At 46.7% G+C, this 19,291-nt stretch overlaps 1 protein-coding gene and 1 non-coding gene across 2 annotated transcripts in view; both read right to left on the reverse strand.

The window, feature by feature from the left end:
- Positions 1-19,291, reverse strand: part of LOC142572746 (uncharacterized) — a 144,184-nt gene that overhangs the window by 110,559 nt on the left and 14,334 nt on the right. The gene's annotated exons all lie outside the window — the stretch shown is intronic.
- On the reverse strand, positions 12,097-12,291 carry LOC142573408 (U2 spliceosomal RNA). The gene has a single exon (XR_012826308.1). It is a non-coding gene; the product is annotated as a U2 spliceosomal RNA (small nuclear RNA).

Consider the following 19,291-nt stretch of genomic DNA (forward strand, 5'->3'; position numbering starts at 1 on the left):
TGGAAGTTCATTGGCGAGAACGCAGACATATATTTATTTCGGGCCCGACTTGCAGAGATAATCAACAAAAAGCGAATGACGCGCTGCCTTAAAGCACCCAGCCGGAAATGGCGAAACCTCGTAGCACTGCCATCTCGCCTCCTCGTGCAATCTCAAATCTCACTTGCAGTTGTGCACCTATCGGTCAGAGTCAGAAGTGGTTTTTTTAGGCATAAATGAGAGAGAGAGAGAGAGAATGAAGAGGAAAGGCAGGGAGGTTAACCAGATATGAGTCTCCGGTTTGCTACCCTACACTGGGGATGGGGGATAGGGGTTAGAAAGATGACAGAGAGGAAAACGCAAAAAAAAAAAACGCACGCGCACACATGGAGACACACGCACAAAAGGTGTTCCAGTTAAAGTCGTTCACACAGGCCGGTAGATCGCAAGAAGCGCAAAAGCGCTTGCACGGCCTTCTTCTGTGACGGTAGGTCCTTTCGATGTTGCAGAATTCTTTTTTCGGATAGCGGTTGGTCGTCCAGTTGGTCAAGTTCGTGGCTAAGGCATGCCCTCTGTGGACTGCACTGCGGGCAGGCGCACAAAATATGGCCAATTGATTCTTCATGGCCGCAGTGGTCACAGGTTGGGGTGTCGGTCATCCCTATGCGGAAGGCATAGGCTTTAGTAAAGGCAACGCCCAACCAAAGTCGATATAAAAGTGTGGCGTCTCTACGGCGAAGCTGTGATGGCGCTCGAAGACTTAATGTTGGATCAAGTGAGTACAGTCGCGGATTTCTTAAATGGGCTCATTCCATTGCGACGCGGTGCACTGCCGAGCAAGTAGGCGGAGCTTCCGTGCCGCGTCAGTTCTAGAAAGAGGAATTGGGACGTGGTGCTCCTCAGTATGGGCTGAGCGGGCAGCGTGATCCGCCCGTTCATTGCCGATAATGCCGCAGTGACTTGGAAGCCACTGAAAGGTTATTTCGTGGCCTGCATCACTTATATGGTGTAATGTCTCTGTAATATGGAATATTAGTTGTTCGTGCGGTCCGCGTCGTAAAGGTGACAGTAGAGACTGCAGTGCCACCTTCGAATCGCAGAATATTGTCCATTTGTGTGGCGGTTCATCACCAATGTGATGAAGAGCAGTAAAGAGCGCTGCGAGCTCTGCTGCCGTCGATGTTGTCGCGTGGGTCGTCTTAAACTTGATTGTTGTAGCTTTCGCTGGTATGACGATTGCCGCCGCGGAGCTGCTTGGAAGGACAGATCCATCAGTGTAAATATGCGTAGAGTCACGGTAGTTCTCGTACAAATATAGTAGCGTGAGCTGTCTAAGGGCTGGTGATGACAGATCAGCTTTTTTCGAGATGCCAGGTATTGCGAGGTTGATTTTTGGCTGAGCGAGGCACCATGGAGGGATCGAAGGTCTCGCAGCCGGAGTGAAACAAGCTGGCAATGATTCATCATATGGAGTTATCGTTTGGCTGAAAGATGTGTGTGGCCTGTCCGCTGGTAGAGAGGCTAAATGGTGACGAGGAGTCCTGGCTAGATGCCTTATATGGGTCCTGAGTACTTCAATTTCAATGTGGGTCTTGACAAGGTGGTCTCTAGCGATTGCTATCGTAGCCACTGTTGAAGCACTCTGAGGCAGGCCTAGACAGATCCGGAGCACTTGACCCTGAAGACTTTGTATTGTGCGTAGATTCGTTTTGCCTGTGTTGTTTATTGCTGGCAAGCTGTATCGCAGAAATCCCAGAAAAAGCACCCTGTACAGTTGTAACATGGCACTAGGCGACATTCCCCAGGTCTTGCCAGCGAAAAACTTGAACAGGTGGCAGATGCCTGTCAACCGTTTTTTCACGTAAGATATGTGTGGGCTCCATGACAAGTCCCTGTCGATTATGACACCTAGAAACTTGTACGTTCGGACCCGTCGTATTATTTGGCCATTTATCGTTACACTGTAGTTTGCCATGGGTTTGCGCGTAAATGGCACTAGTGCGCATTTCTCGGAGGAAATTTCCAGGCCTCGATTACGGAGGTAGATAGCAGTTTGTGTCGCGGCTTTCTGAATTCTCGCTCGCAGCTGTAGGCGTGTTACTGCAGATGTCAATATGCAGATGTCTTCTGCGTACATTGATAGCCTGACTGTGGTTGGCACGTGCTCAAGTAGAGCAGTTAGTGTTAGATTAAATAACACGGGGCTAAGAACACCACCCTGGGGGACGCCGCGGTAGCTATAATGTAGGGAAGTATGGCCTTCCTCGGTGCTTACAAAGAAGGATCGCATGGATAGATAGCTCCGTATCCATTGAAACATCCGACCACCCACTCCTACCTCTGCGAGAGCAGAGAGGATGGCTTCATGCGTAACGTTGTCATACGCCCCTTTAACGTCGAGGAATAAGGATGCGCAGAGACGCTTACGGTGTTTCTCATGTTGAATGTAGGTCACCAGGTCGACGACGTTATCGATCGATGATCGACCGCGTCGGAAGCCCGCCATGGCATCTGGGTAGGTGTTGTGGTACTCCAAGTACCACTCCAGGCGTCCTAGGACCATCCTCTCCATTACTTTGCCCACACAGCTCGCCAAAGCGATCGGGCGATATGATGAGAGCTCCAACGGCGACTTGCCAGGCTTCAGCAGTGGAACAAGGCGACTTGTCTTCCAGGTTGTTGGTAGCGTGCCATTTCTCCAAGATTCATTGTACACCTCAAGAAGAACCCCTCTCGCTCGCTCCCCCAGGTGACACAGAGCTCGGTAGGAAATTCCGTCAGGTCCTGGCGCTGATGTGCGGCTACACAAAGCTAATGCTGCCTTAAGTTCGTGGATCGAGAATGGTAGATCCAACCGATGATCACGTGGTGGCGGACAGCTGATCGAAGGCGATGGAATGTTGGTAGCTGTGAGTTGGCCGGATAATCTGGCGCAGAAATCCTCTGCCACGTCAAGCTCCGATCTCTTTTGAGAGAGGGCAAGTGCCTTGAATGGGAATCGCTGTACGGGAAGTGTCCGCAGTCCGCGCACCGTTCTCCAGAGTTGCGATAAAGGCTTGCGTGGATCTAGCGACTCACAGAAGGCAGCCCAACGTTGCGATTCGAGCTTGTCTAACCGGCGCTGTATCTTCTTTTGCGTGCGCCTGGCGGTCCGTAGATCATCCGTTGTTTTCGTACGTCGGTATCTTCGTTCATCACGTCGTCGGATTGCTCGAAGTCGTTCTAGTTTCACATCAAAATCACTAAGTTTCGAGGAGCATGTTAGAGTACGCATAGTGTCTTGCACCACGCTCTTGATTGCCTCTTCCAAGTCGAAAGATGGAGTGGCGTCGCAGTGTTCTTCCATAATAGACTGAAATTTAGGCCAGTCCACTCTTTGGATCGTATCCCGTATTTTGGAAGCGGCATAAATGAATTACAATATTTGCGTATACAGATGGCGGTCCCATAGTCAGAGACTGCATTGGGACCTCCTATGGCAGTGAGTGTAGAAAAATTAATTAAAGCAACAAGCAGCAGTAGCGAAAACAAACAATAAGATGCATCGCAGGCAAAGCAACGAAAAAACAAAACAAAAAAACAGCAGTAGCGAAATCAAACAATAAAATACATCGCAGGCAAAAAAAAGTAAATAAACACAGAGCAGCAAACAAAGGAACCAAAAGCCAAAATTAGACAGGGTAAAAAACAAACGTAATAAAGGTCTTGAAACTTGTGACTCTCGCAGTATGCGTTGTTTCTTTAAGTAAGCAAGTCATATGAACAGTGAGCTGAGAAGAGCGAGGTTGAAAAAAAATTTAGCGAACCGCAATTCACAAAGACGAGCTTTTGATTTCTAAAGGTTAAAACATTCTTGCTGGTTATGAACTGTGCGCATCACGGTGAAAGCCCCCAAGCGGAAGAACGGACTCAAACATTCTACAGCGTATTTACATTCGTCTTTGAAAAGGATGCTGACGTCATGCACGTGAAGCCTTTGCTTTGCTTCGTCTCTCCACATCGCTTTCTAGCACGTTCGTTACTTCGCACGCGCCTTCCTTGCCAACACATTCCTTCCACCAAAGTGGGATCTTGGTTATGCGCCTCCTACAACTGTCTTTGTTTACGCGACCCCTGTAGTCGCGACAGCTTAGGTGAGCTCGTTTCTCGCCGGCCCAAATCTCAGTGGCAAGCCGTTCGTGTGTTCCTCGGAGAGCCGAAAACACAGTTAGCTCTGCTACAGATTACTGGATGCTCTAAATTGAGCACTTGCAAGCCTTGGCTAGGCACCATGGCTCGTCCAATACTGTCACTTCACACTGAGATAAGGCGTGCTTCGATTTTACAGTGAAACGCCAAAGGCCCGAGGTCCCGCATCTCATGCTTCCGTTAATATATTTTCACAAATCGAATTCCCATAACTGTTGTTTTGCGAACCCAAAGTACTGATTCCTTTCAAGCTGTCGGGGTACAAACCATTTCTTTCATCGACGAGCAAGGAGCGCTGCAATGTGATCGTTTACGTCCGCAAGGACTTTAACGTATGCCCACCACGCAGAACGACACCATGACGACAATCAAAATGTGTGTCTACTTGTAAGAAAGAAGCAAGTGTCATTCGCGTTCACTGGTGCCTGCATATCCCCGTCAGGACAATGTGAACGTGATAGACTGCAAGACATATATTTACAGTCTAGTCGTCCCTGGATTACAACGCGCGATTTCCACGCGCATCACTTACTCTGCAGGAGGAAGCTCGACTATCAATTTCAGAGGCACGGATATGGTGTCATTCACCTCAGATCACGACCTTTGTTTTATGAATGATGGAAGTCCTAGGTAACTGCGGGTCCTTAAGCAGCAGTTGCCTGGGTTTCACTCCGGTATCACGATGCTTCAGTTCGCAATTTCCGCAAATGAGTGTCCATACAACACCCTAAACCAGAGGACGCTACATAACAGACACCATTTGGCCCCCAGAATCGTTCTTCTTTATCTGCGTGCCATCGATTGAGATACTCGAATCATTCGTCTTCTGAAATTGGAACAAAACGTAATGCAATGGCGTTTATACATTATACCTTTTGAAACGAACGCAGGCACTGTCGCTTTAAATACCAATTTCGACCAAGTATCGGGAAAAGGATCAAGTTTACTTTTCATAGGAGTAACATCGGGACGACAAAATGTTCACAATCTTCCAGTTAGTCCCAAGGGGCCAACAGTTCATCCCCAAATAACTAGTTTCTCTGAGGATGAATAGTCCAGATAACTTAGTTGCAAAAAAGGACAAACAGCTCGTCTCCATTTCAGGCCCCTGTTCCTATAATTCTCTGCAATCCGGCTGACTCATCGACCCGACGATCGCTCAGTCCGCCTTGCATGCGCTTACACGAGAGACCAACGTGCAAATGTTTAACGCCACACGCAGACTCGATGACCCGTTTTAGTCGGTTTCAGGTAAGTGCCCTGGGAGCCCCTATAGCGTAAAACTATTTCATTCTGATTTCATTCCTGAGGTCAAATTTACGTAATGACCAACGAAAGCACCGGGCGGGGACGCGCAGAGTTGTTTGAGCAGCCCAATCCAATGACCTCCCCGTGCATGAGGGTCACTTTTGTTTGCTTTCAAAGCTCGTACTGACTGCTTTGACAAGTTTTTCACGTGGAATTGACTGACAACTGGTGAGGGGCGCGCAGGAGTGGAGAGAGTTTCCGCAGATACGTGCTAGCCCAGTGAAAGAAGACAACCGGAAGAAGAGGGCGGTACCGGTGTCTGCGATTGGTTCACTTCTCCTTTTTTTCTTTCGCTTTCGGTGGTGAAGCGGCGTGCGACAAGGCAGCGTGCAACGGACGCCTAAACATGCCGCTAAAGCGGATTCTCAACAAAGAACAAAGAGTAGGGCCATGCCTTACAAGTGCCGAAATGGTTCAACAACGTGATGCAGCCACCCAAATTTTTTTATTATACGCATAGAAATACACTCTCCCCGGCAGCTTCGAGTAGCCAGTGCCAGAGCAATCGGCGAGCAACGCAATCATCTTTTATTCATATTTATACTTTTTGTGCGCAAACAAACAGGGACAAAGAATAGGGGCAACACAAGGACAAGAGCTTTCTAACAACTGGTTTTATTTTTGAAGAACTACTTACTTAAATACCCACAGAACTGCGCGATCTAGAGAACAGAGCACGCCTACAGCATTTTTTATTCCTTTCGGAACCGGGCAGTCTGGCTATTCACAAATAAATTCGGTTTTGTTCGGCATATTAATGCACCTTTAGTGCGCGCACGTGACTCTGACGTGTTGAGTTATCGCGGATTTGTGACGTCGCGTGACAAACAGGCGAAGTGGGTGACGCCCAATAAATTTTGACCAACAGCGTAGGTCTAATGGCGAAAAAGGCGCGGAATCAGAAATCATTATTTTTCTTTTGTTCGGCCTAATCATGGATAGTAAGTACGAATACGTCGTCTGGGATGAATAGTTTTCGCGGTTTTCGTGGTGTCGCGTGGCAGAAAAACGAAGTGGAGATGGTCCGGAACATTTTTTGACCAATCGCGGAGGGCTAGTACCTATATAAATATATATAACCTGCCCGTTCGAAAGGAGCAAATATAATTGTACAATTTAATCACGCACTTGGAATGCCTAATTCATTTCTTCCAATGCTGCACTCGAGGAGACCAAAGCAATTCCCATCCAGATGGTTTCGCTAATTAAATCATGCACTGATTGACCAACTCAAGACTTTGTCACGTGCTCTGCTTCCAAACACTTCATCGCAGAGGCTTCACTGCACTTCACTGCAGAGGCTTGCTCGTTTTTGTAACATTGTGCCGCATTCCCAACTTGTATGTATGCAGCTGCTGAAATGCTTTAATGGAACCAGTCCATTCCACTTTTGTGGCGTCTCTAAAAGGGAAACGTAGCGCACTTATAGAAGACAGTCACAACATTGCGTGTCAGTTCCTATGGCTTCAGTCACGCCACTTTCCCACATCGTTCTTCATTCCGTAAGCATATTTTCGTCCGTTACGCAACACTCTAAAGCCGGCGAAGCAAATAAATACGCAGCATTCTGATGGAAGCAAAACATTATGGTAAGCGATCGCACTTCGGTGGCCCAAAGAACGGCTATCTTTATTTTTATTTTTCCGGATGCGCTCGACGAGAAGGGGAACACGTCACTTACCTAAGTGTGCTTAGTGTTTATAAACTCACGCGTATAGTACCATGCACTGTACACGCCTTGGCGTTCATGGTGTGTAACTAACCATACCAAAGTACAACATGGCCAAGAAATAGCGGTCGCACCGAAAACGCACCAATTACCGCGTTTATGCAATGTTAGGAGCACATAAAGATTTCCTGGGGAGTGAAACGCATTAACAGAGTAACCTGTATTTTATTTAGCTTTCTCTTAATTTATCCTTATTCAGATTTTGTCGGTGTGAAAGAGAGAAGGTGGAAAGGAAGGGAGGTCGCCGTTGTAGCACCAGGTTGGCTAGCCCAGACTCGATGAAGGAGAATAAGGATAAGAAGTAAAAATATAAGCGTGTGTGCCTTGGTGCATTCGCAGAAGAAAGTTCGCTCGCGTAATCGCAGGTGCTCGTATCGTCTGGTCGTCTTCAACGCTCTTCCATCGAAACAGCCCAATGATGACGCATGGTCGTCTTCGAGAAATACACTATACTGGCGCGCTTTAGTGGCCCTGTGCATGGAAGAGTACTTTGACTCAAGGTCCTATAGAACCTTTTCTTTTTTTCTTCCTTTCTGAGAACGGTCTATCGTCTAACTCTTTCAGACACAGTGATTCCGTTTAGAACCACGTGAAATATGTATAACTGCCTACAGCAATGCGCATGTTAAGGTTTCCAAAGCAACACTGCTGGAATTAGAAAGCTCGGGTCTTTATTCGGATATTCTGACCACGTTTCGCACGCCCGCTCAAGCGCTACTACGTGTGTAATGCCACAAAAAACCTGACGCTCTTCGGGAGTTTTGCCCAGGAAAACACTTTGTGAACTGTTTCTTTTCGCGAATATTCATTTTTGCTGGCCCTCAGAAATTACCTTCATATCAACTGTATTTGGAAACAAGCGGGCGTGAACCCTGTCAAAAATGTCTCAAATTGGCTTGATATTAATTAGAATCATGCAATAAAATTTTGCCCATGCAAGTATACAGTGTCCCTTTGATTCTTTTTTTTTCATAATTATGACCCTGGGCGAGAGAGAATAAACAATTTTGTTAGGTAAATGCAGCTTTGGAGAGGAGTCCTCATTCCAGAATGCCTTGAGTTCAGGCCGCGTCCTGGGCCCTCGCAATCAGCCGTTGCTGATCTTCGCGGTCGGAGCTGGCCAAAGCTCTCTCCCAAAGCTCGTTGGTGTGTTCGGAGGATTTAATGATGCCGCTCTGCAATCGCATACTATGTTCCTGGGGGACCCGGGCTCTGTGCAGAAGCGGCATTGCGGAGATAAATATGTAAGGGTTATGAGGTGATTTCTGGTTGGGTGGGGGAATGTGTTAACCTGTAAAGCTCGGAGGAATCGCTCCTGCTCTCTAGGTAGTGTCTTGTGTGGGGGCGCATATGTCCTGCGGGTTAGCTTGTAGTGCTGTGCGATGTCTTGGTTCGAGACTATAGGGTGCATGCGCTCGGGTTCAGATTCTTCGGCGTCGGCTCGGTGGGTCAAATCTTGAGCCACGTGGTTGGCGACCTCGTTGCCAGGAATGCCGTGATGAGCTGGCGCCCAGATGATCATCACGGATCTCATTGGCGGCTTTTGATTGATGATCTGGAGCGTAGTGGTATGAACTCTGCCGCTAGCAAAGTTGTGGCACGCCTGTCGCGAGTAAGTCACTGTGACTTCAACCTCTGTTTGGGAGAGTGCGAGGGCTATGGCCAGGGCGACTTCACATCGAAAAGAACAAGCATTGTCCAGCCGTGCGCGAGCAATTGAAATGACATAGGTTGATACCATAGCACGCAGAATATACCGTTGACAGCCTAAGAAAGGACAGTGTCACATTACGCAGGTGGTGTTGCCGGCGCCTTTTTCCTGCACCTAAATAAAGAATAAAGCAAAATAAAAGTAAGAGAGAAAAAGCAAGGACAGAAAAGGCAGGGAAGTCAACCAGAAAAGCACCCGGTTTGCTAGTCTACACTGGGGGTGGGGGAAAGGGGAATAGAAAGAGGAAAAGTAGCTCATTCGAATGGTGCCCCTGTGGTATGGATGGATAACGACGGTTACGAACGCAGTACGTATACACTACGAAAAAAGCGGTTTTTGACGTTCCATAGCCAAACGTAACTCTTTTCAGTGTCTGAAAAGAGTTACGTGTCTGAAAAGAGTTTTACGTGTCTGAAAAAGAGTTAGTTCAGTGTCTGAAAATAGTTTTCAGAGTCTTTTTTTTATTAAGTGTACACAAAAAGGAAGTTTGAGCACCAGTGCGGACGGCTATGCCAAAATCATCATACGTACGGAAAATAGAAACACGAACATCAACACCAAAATATATAACACAAATACAAAGCCCTGTATAAGTTTATCACAGTATGGCAAAACACCGACAGCGCAAGTCCGTAGATCACGAACAAAGTAAAGAAGAAAGAAAGTTCATTAGTATGAAAGAATAACACAAGCACGTACAGGTAATGTGAACACAGAGAAAACTAAAAATGCACATTGAAAGTCGTTCCCAAGGAAATAGATCAATTCAGTGTCCACGAGAAAATTTCGTAGACCCCTGAGAGTCGATCGCTGTTTGTTGGAGCACGACCGGCGTCCAAGCACTCTCTGCACAAGAAATGGGTGCCTATTCAAAGTGTTCAGACGACTGCGAAAGATTTCTCGCTGCTTGTCCCGTTGCGGGCACTCAACGAGACAGTTCTCAACAGAAGCTTTCATTGTGCTGCAGTGTGGGCGCTCAGATGGCGTCTTTTCGTTAATGCGTTGCAAGGAGTAAGGCGTACTGGCTCCTTCCGACACCAGTGCATATTCTGCTGCTGTCCACATGGCAAGTTAGCGCTAGATTTATTTGACGCAAGACCTTACCAATCCCGTGCCGGACCCTGTCCTTCGGATGGTTTAACGTAACTTGACGACGATCCCAGTTCGAAAACTTAGCAGTGCTACGTTCACTAGAACGTCAGTAAGTGCTTGTTATATAGGCAGATATAGGCAGCCACTATCACTGCCCGTATTACCCGCAATCGTATACGTGTTAATTTTGCGCAGCGTAAACGTACGATAGGTTAACGCAGGCGCCCTCTTGAGCACGTTTGCACGTTCTCCCTTGCACACATGAACGTGTTTAACTTAGCTAGCGATTCGTCTGCCTATTATAAATAGCGGCCCGCCTCAGCAAATGCAAGAAAGCAGCAAATAAATAGAAAAAGCATCAGAGGACGCCTAAGCACTTTTTATGAGTTGTAAACGCGAAAGCATTATTCTCCTCTTGAACGCTGCTGAGCGGTCCTTCGAGTTTTGCGCCGCGAGTAATGTACCATAGCGGTACGTGCTGCCCGAAACAGCAAGCAGCAGCAGCCTGCGATGCCAGCGCCGCATGCCACCGACGTCCTGCGCGACGAAAGACTGAGGAAACAGCAGCGGCCACCAAGGCCGGCAAGCGCACGGAGCAGATCAGCCCAGTGGGAGTGAGAGAGAGGTATGGAACACGAGCTGGATTCCGAAGAGAGAAGGTGACGTGGCGTCGCGGCGATGTCCTCTCCCGTCAAGCAACACCTGGCGCACTGTCGGGGCCCAGTAGGTGTTCACTTTCGCCTACTCTGCTCTGTCGAGGTGCGCTCCTGACGTGGCGTCGCAGCCAACGGGAATTTAGAGGTCGTTTCGCCCTGCATACTACACTGCAGACGCCGGTTTTTTTTTTTTCGCTCAGTAGGCTATTTGACGCTTTCGCATCAAAATGTAGCATTTTACAGCGCCGGTCGTTCATTGGAAGCTTATTTCTAACACACTCGTATAAGCCCAATTGCGTGGTGAGAGCGGATCACATGTAGTTATCAGCAATACGGTGCCCTTACAACGTTAAACACCTCATGAAAGCCAAATCTAATCCAAACCAAGACTTAATTCAATTACGAATTGTTGCTCCTAAGGTTAATCCTCAGTCATTTAATCCGTCTTCATAGGCCATCGTAGCAGAGGGCGATGAAGGTGTTGCTGCAGTGTTTAAGAACAACATGCTTGTGCAAACGGCTGTGGCCGGAATTGGCGTTCATTGCGGTGAACGCGATCCTGTGCTGCTGTGATAGCGTGCGGTGACCGCGTGTCTGTGCTTCCTGTTTTTCTCATCTACTTTCTTATCTTTCTATCCCCACTGCCTACCATTGTAGGGTAGCAACCTATATCCACCATTCCTGTGAACGACCCTGTCTTTCTCCTTTCTGACTTTTTTCTTTCTCACGCAGTGCTAGAAACGGCAGGACTGTTTTCGCGTCATGTCACCCGGCAAAGAAAAGAAGAAAGCGCATATTCGACGAGACATTTTCGTCGAAGCATCATACGTACGCTTTTCTATACGTTTGCCCGTTGTGCTTGTCCCCCCTTTTTTTTTTTTGCGTTAGCAGAAGGCGGCGAGGCAGCTGCCGTTCGATTTCCGTTCGTTTATGTCCCTTCTCACGTAGACGTTCCCTGCTGCCGTGCTTAGAGTCAATCATGTCGCTCTATTTTTCGCCGGATAGAACATGCAATCTACTAGCCTATATATAAACTCCCAGCATTTGCGACGCGTCGATGATCTTGTTTTTTGATCCGGTTCCTGAGATACCTACTAAAGCTTGACATGGCCCCTGGCATCTAAACCTTAAACATCAATAACTGCAAACCAAGAGCCGCAAAGCACGATGTAATCGAAAACATTAATACGAAAGCGATATGTACGCTAGAGAGACATCACGACGACCAAAGCAGCGCACGAAATTGGCCGGCGACATAGGCTGAGAAGTAAAATGTGCATGAAACTCTAACTAGTGTTTCCCTTCGCCAATATTGTTACTTTAGGTTTCATCATAGTACGTTCACGACAACTCACAAACACAAGTGACTGTATGCGCATCTTACGCGAAGCTGTATATGGCCAGTTTCCAGCGGTTCGATGTCTGTATACCAAAAACTGTGGGCCAATACCGAAGATGGTGCAATACCGGATAGTGCAATACCAACTGGTTTCAAGCACTCCGCCAATTCGCAAAAATAAGTTTAATATCTTTGGTCCAAATACAACCAGCATCAGATATTAAGCTGATAAGAACATATATTACACTTTGATCCGCGTCGGCCATGTCTACGAGACAAAAGAAGACGTTCACCGAACTATTCAAACTTACTAAAAGACAAGACGTTTCGGTTTCCATACGTATGGAAGCCACGTATTGGCTTCCATCTCTCTGAACACCGTATAGACCACCTTCTCTTTGTCGGCGTTCCCAAGCGCTTGCGCATCTCCTTTCCTTCCGCTCTCCCGTGGTGCCGGTCCCGTCGAAACGTCACGCGTGTCTAGTTTCCTCCGACTCCTCAGGGCGGCGGTCCCATCGTCCTCACGAATGTATAAAAAGATAACGATAAATGAGCCCACACCTATGCTAAAAATTCTGTCTCACCTTTGTGTCGTATGCAAACAGCTTCGTTGGTCATCCACATTCGCAGAGTGGAATGGCTCATGATTTTTTTTTAAATTTCGTGGCATGTACGATACCTCCTTCAGTATGCACAATGGGTCAGACGCTAAGGCATGTTAAGGAACAAGCAGTGAAAACACAACAAGCGCTGAGGTACCAACAAAATGTATGAAGTCCAAAATTTGAAGCTTTGCTCTAATTTTCGCAGCTGCGCTAGATTCAACGCATAATGTATAAACGTTGCCCATCGCTGGCTAATCCCATCGCCCTCCCCTTGCAAGTGCGTGTCGCACTGAGACCGCTGCAGAAAGGCGCATTTTTATTAGACATGGTCACGGATGGATTGATCGCACTCAATCAGTGGCAGCTATATGAACAGTTATAGCAGTAACATAGAGCTGTAGCAGTAGTGGATAGTCGTAGGAAGGAGTCATAGTAACAGCAGCAGCAGCTCATAGGTAGAAAGAGATAGGGAGACTCTTCAAAGAATATTTAAAAGAAGTACGACCATCTACATAGGGACGATTGAAAAGGAGCAACATACTCTAGAATAGACGGTGAAAAAAAAGTACTAAAAGTACTTAACACCTGTAACAGTGGTCACACCAGATACACTAATTTCCGCGGCAAAGGTAGTAAGGTGTTTACAGCAACTGCGGCTTTCGTTGCGACTGTAGTTCTAGGAAAAGGGGTCATGCACCTTTGATTTCGTTACTGGCGGACACTTTATTACGCAACTAACAGGCAGCAAGTGCAGTAACCCTAAGACCCAACACAAGACCCACCAAGCGCAGTTAACACACCTGCCGGCTACCAGCTGCAACCTGCGGCTATTCCCGTTCGACGTCCCGAAAGAAGTCATTTCGTCGACGGCATGCATACATCGCATGTCGGGTTGACAGCCTTCTTTTTCAGTCGCGCTCGGGGGCGTTGGCCCGAGGACGTGCTGGCCGGGATGGAGGGGGTGGCAGGATCGAGCCTTTCACCGCGCAACGCGGGCGACCGCGAGAGGAACACGAATTAATGCACCGCGCACGACCCTCGACTCCCGTCCTCGTAGGACGTGACGACAGCGCCCCGAGTGCGGCCACAACGCTTGGCCGTCGTTCCGTGTACGGCGACGGAAAACCCCGACGCTCTCACGCGCCTTCGGAAAGGAAGGGGTGCGCGCGGGGGCGGAATTTAAGCGCGTACGCTTTGCGTAGGACGTCGGGGGAGGGGGGTGAGGGGCGTTCGCATGCGAACATGGACATCTAGCCGGAAGGGTTGTGGGGCGCTTAATGACACGCGTTTGCAGATTGAAACTGGCGGCAGTAAACAAAACAACCCAACTTCGGCAGCTAGACAAAACGAAAGCTTAAATAAATAAATAAATAAATGAATGAATAAATAAATAAATAAATAAATGAATAAATAATGACGTCCGTGTAGGTCTGACGTACACCCTTTAGCCTCCTATGTTAACGGTACGTCAACTAAAGCGGTAAGATCACACCACAAATGCACTCAAAAAAGCGACGGAGTGAGGCTTTCTTTCCTTCTTACGCTCGTAATCGCCGCGATGCTGAATCAACGTTTACGCGGATGATTCCTATGCAACGACAAATATCTGCCAGTATCCAGAGTCGTCTGTGTCCTTTCTTTGTCTCCCTGCTTCTTATTTCAGAGTAGCGCACTGCAATCAGTCGACGGGAAAATTAATTGAAATGGTACGAGGTTCATGGAATGATGGAAAAGAAGCAGAAAAATAAATGTCTATCCAACGAACGTGTTGGAGTCTGTGGGAAGCCAAGGTTTATACAAACGGGTATATACCAACGGCGATGCGTACAAATGTATTTATTGTCATTCTATGCAGTGTGCGGTATAAGTCATTGTTTCTGTTTATTTATAGCAAAGATCACAACTTTAATATCAGGCAATTTTCATATTTATGCACCGTAAGTATGAGTTCACAAGCTATGTCAATATGCAAACACTGAATCAGGCTGATGCAGAATACAACACGTCTCACGAGGACGAAAACGATACACGATGCTTGTCGAGAAAACAACGGCGAGGACAGGATGTACGCAAAGTGATGAACGACACACACCTAAATACAGTTAAGGAGGAGGAGGAGGAAATAAAGAGAGAAGGCAGGGATGTTAACCATAAATGCGTCTGGTTGGCTACCCTACTCTGGGGGACGGGAGAGATGGAATATAAAAATTAGATAGAGGGAGGGGAGGGGGAGGAAAGCAGCCGTGAACTCGCGCACGCACGCGGAGGCCCTGCGCGAGTAAAAGGCGTTCACACAGGCGAGTCGCCCTCTAGAGACAAAAGTGCCTTCACAGCTTTGTGGGCCGACGAGCGATGGGGACGGTCTTCAAGCAGCACCTGCACAGACAACGGCCGATCGTCCAGTCGTCGCAATGCGAAAGAAAATGTTTGTCTTTCCGACTGAAATCGATGACATTGGCACAATAAATGTTCGATGTTCTCTTCGAAGCCCCAGACGTCGCATGCAGCATTGTCGGTCAGTCCAAGCAAAGTAGTGTACGCCTTCGTGAAAGCCACTCCCAGTCACAGCCGGTACAGAAGCGATGCCTCACGTCGGTGAAGCCCGGGTGGAGGTCAGAGTTGGAGCGAAGGGTTCAGTTCGTGCAACCTGGTGCTCCTTATATTTGGGGTGTTTCACTCTGCTAAAAAGAGCTCGCGCAGCAGGTGACGAAGCTGCCTTGCAGCGTCTGTGCTGGAACGAGGAATGCGAACGCTGTGTTGTTCTTGATGTTACTCTCGGGCAGCTTTGTCTGCTTGATCATTTCTACTGATTCCGCAATGGACAGGTAGCCACTGGAAAATAATTTCGTGGCCTTTCTGTTTGACATCATGGTGATGAAGTTCAACGATTTCACGTGTTATCTGTTCGTCTAAATACATGTAAAGATTATGTACCTCTTGCGACCTGAGCAGAGGCTCGAGGCACACCTAAAGATAAACAAGCGGGTCCTAAGAAGCTCAGTAAGAACAATGGCAATCATATTATCTGCATGTGAATGATTGCCGTGCCGGCGCAACTTGCCGATATCTGAAAATGCGGTCATTAATAGACGTCATCCGTGTGCTCTTAAACAACCGGCACACTACGGGTCGGCTCAAAGTGCTATGCAGGTTTTCGATACAAAAAAATAAATAAATCGAAGGGTTTTACGTGGCAAAACCCCGATATAATTACGAGACACGCCGTAGTGGGGGACTCTAGATTGATTATTACCATCTGGGTTTTTTTAACATGTACCCAATGCACAGTACACCGGCGTTGTTTTGTATTTCGCCCATTGCGAAATGCGGCCGCCGAGGCTGGGATTCGATACCGCGACATTGTGATTAGCAGCGCAATGCAAAAGCCACTACGCAACCACGGCTAGTCGCGTGTACTCGATACAGTGCTGGCATCCCACGAATAGAGGAATAGCACACGAGATCCCATCGTTTTGTGTACCGAATATAGGCATCCCAAAAACGGCTCAACACGCAGAAGATTCCTTGTAACAGCTGGCCTGTGCGAAGCACTGCTGCGCTTCACCGTAATATTTTTAAATATCGCTCTGGTGCTGTGCCTTCCCTGATTGTCTAGTCGCTCTTCTCCTTCGCCTTTTATTCTTCATTTTAACCTCATCTGGCGCAGAGCAGCAAACCACCGATATTTCCATGTGGTTAACTTCCCTGGATTTCCCTTTATTTTTCTCCCCTCTCTCTACAAGCGAATGTGTGCCTTTTTACTGAGCAACTATCACAATCACGAAACCCATTGTCGATCGCGATAGTTCAGTGAGAGGAGCCGAGGGACGCTGCTGCTGAACACCAAATTGTAATTCAATTTCCGACCTCGGACCTGCCGATGAAGTAATGAGTGTACTGCTTATGCTTACGAGGCTGAAAATGTGAATTAATTAACCCATAGCTTGATGCGCACGAAATAATTATACATATTATAAGAAATAAACTAATAAGTGGGATGTCGAAATAAAACGATGGCTTAAACTGTGTCATTTTTAATCGGGAGCGTAGTCATGCATTGTACAAACATGTAGACACGTACTACCATATAACCCTGGCAACATGACGCTCAACCTATGCAAAAAAAAAAAAAAAATAGCCATGCTCATTGCCACACGGACTTCCTGCAGCATGGAAACAGCAAAAAAAAAAAAAAAAGAGTGCTCGCTTCGTAATCTACAGTATAATGGCCAAGCTGAAAATAATTGTACGGCAGCGAATCTAAGACCTTGCATCCTTCTTTAGTGCATGCTTAGAAGCATTAAAGCTCTTAGATTTTTAGAGATTAGGCGTGAGAATCAACGGGGAACACCTCAACAGCATGCGGTTTGCAGATGACATTGTCCTGTTCAGGAACAGTGCAAAGGATTGAGCGTCTTCGCCAACAAAGTGCAACAGTTGCTATGAAGGTTAATTTCGCTAGACTAAGGTAATGTTCGATAGCCTAGCAATAGAAGGAAGATTCGCGATTGACAGTCAGTCTCCAGAATAACTGAAAGAGTCCTTATGTCTAGGCTAATTAGACACAGGTAACCCTGATCATGCGAATGAACCTTACAGAACAATAAAAATGGTTTGGAGCACATACGGCAGGCATTATGAAGTAATGACCAGCAGCTTAGCGCTAACTTGGAAGAAGTGTACAATTATTGCATTCTGACAGTGCTTGATATGGCGAAAATCTTGGAGGTTAAGAAAGAAACTTGAGAAAAACGTGAGGAGCGCGCAGCGAGAAGTGAAACGAGAAATTATAGGGCTTAACGTTAAGAAACAGGAAGACAGCGGTGTGGATTAGAGAGAGAGCGTGGGTATCCGATATTCCAATTGCAATTAAGAGGAAGAAGTGGAGCAGGGCAGGTTGTTATGTAATGCGTAGGTATAGATGAACAGTGATCTATTAAAGTTAGGTGATGGGTGCTAAGAGCAGAGAAGCGCAGTCGAGGACGGCAGAGCAGTAGGTGGTGTGATGAAGTTTGCAATTTGCAGGCACAACTTGGAATCAGCTTGCAGAAGATAATGGTAATGGGAGATCGCTGGGACAGGCTTTGTCCTGCAGTGGACATAAATAAAAGGCTACAAAAGCATCCATGTATGTATGTATGTATGTATGTATGTATGTATGTATGTATGTATGTATGTATGTATGTATGTATGTATGTATGTATGTATGTATGTATGTATGTATGTATGTATGTATGTATGTATGTATGTATGTATGTATGTATGTATGTATGTATGTATGTATGTATGTATGTATGTATGTATGTATGTATGTATGTATGTATGTATGTATGTATGTATGTATGTATGTATGTATGTATGTATGTATGTATGTATGTATGTATGTATGTATGTATGTATGTATGTATGTATGTATGTATGTATGTATGTATGTATGTATGTATGTATGTATGTATGTATGTATGTATGTATGTATGTATGTATGTATGTATGTATGTATGTATGTATGTATGTATGTATGTACGTACGTACGTACGTATGTATGTATGTATGTATGTATGTATGTATGTATGTATGTATGTATGTATGTATGTATGTATGTATGTATGTATGTATGTATGTATGTATGTATGTACCGTCTCGTCCACTCGTAGGGTGAACACGGCTCACCGTGGCCGCGCTCGGCGGGGCGCCAGTGCGTCCGGCGCTGCTGCGCATCGAAGCGAAGCAAGCGACGAAGGCGCACACGGACCTCGGGGAGGCGCTTCGCGTCGTCTGCTGTAGCGCTGGAGCGCGCCGCTCTGGCATTGCTGTAAAGTACACTTCGCTAGACCCAGGTGACTGAGAGACTGAGGCGGCGTTGCGGGAAGGCGCACTTCACTAACTGGAGCATTTTCCATCTGGTTCGGTCTAGAGCTTGTGAACAGCCTGTTTAATCAATATACATTAAACGAAACAAGCTTCTCACCCCATAAATCACTTAGCATGTTTTTAATAAGCGATGAGGGTAAAAATACGGTCATCTTTTCACGCTCTTTATTAGGCTGGGGCAATTTTATTTTACTCTCACAGCACTTGTTGTAGTGCGTACCGAGAAACCTAATAGGCGCGCTCTTCTTCGTTGGAGTCATCAAGTGATGAGCCTAGCACGCCGCTTCGCGCATGTCTTGATGCTAGAACGAATTTGCTTAATTGACATAAGAAAGCGACCGAAACCCGCAATAAATTGCACAGAAAGTTAGAGAGCGATTGTTCAATCATGCATCATCATGTTTGCCATCGATTTTACCATTAAGGAGGGCAATAATATTACTTCGACAGCAACTAAGAAGTGACATCCGCTACTTCGCGACTCTCTTATTGACGCGTTAATGTCGCTGGTAGGGGTGCATGGAGCGCTTTACGCGATGTAGGAAAGCGCTCTCCCCGGCATAGCAACTGATTTGGCGGCAATTTTACTCCCCCTTTTCCTCTTTCTATATTCTATAAAAAAACTAAATTCATTTTTGTTGTCACAGTTTGGGTAAAATCACCGAAGCGGTGCCAGTCCTTTGACCACTACCTGACCCGAGAAGTAACATTCCCATTTAGAGGAATCGTCCGTCAATTATTTGATTACATTGATTAGGTGAAGTAAACATATGGCGCTGTCGTTTTTCTGGTTGTTTGTTTTTTTCTCCTTGG

The sequence above is a fragment of the Dermacentor variabilis genome, chromosome 2 (genome assembly GCF_050947875.1).
Source record: "Dermacentor variabilis isolate Ectoservices chromosome 2, ASM5094787v1, whole genome shotgun sequence".
Classification (NCBI taxonomy): Eukaryota; Metazoa; Arthropoda; class Arachnida; order Ixodida; family Ixodidae; genus Dermacentor; species Dermacentor variabilis.